The sequence below is a fragment of the Palaemon carinicauda genome, chromosome 14, assembly GCF_036898095.1.
Source record: "Palaemon carinicauda isolate YSFRI2023 chromosome 14, ASM3689809v2, whole genome shotgun sequence".
In the NCBI taxonomy this organism is placed as follows: Eukaryota; Metazoa; Arthropoda; class Malacostraca; order Decapoda; family Palaemonidae; genus Palaemon; species Palaemon carinicauda.
In genome coordinates, this window is record NC_090738.1 from 121,986,660 (window position 1) to 121,987,057 (window position 398).

Here is a 398-nt window from a genome sequence, read left to right on the forward strand (position 1 = left end):
ACTGGGTGTCATTAGACAGAAATGGAAAATCTCAGAGGACCTCACAAATTTTTCTTTTGTTTTATTAAAAAAATTAACGAGAATCAGATGGTAGTTTCTAATATAGAAATAGACACTGCGATGCGTTTAGTAGACAGGTGTGAGGCAGCTGCTACAAAGGGAAGCTAATCTGTTGTCCACATATTAGTTAAATGATGATTTGGTTTTCTTATAAGGGACCAGAGTGATCATGATTTTTCTTTGAATTTATTGATAAGTATCTTAGTTGTTAGGTACTGTAGTACTATGATTCCAAAAAGAAGGTTAAAATTTAGATCTTTTCAACATTTGAGCTGGTTTTGTCCTTGTCATGATGGCAACTAGCTATTCGACACTGATCCTAATAGGAGTAACAGGGA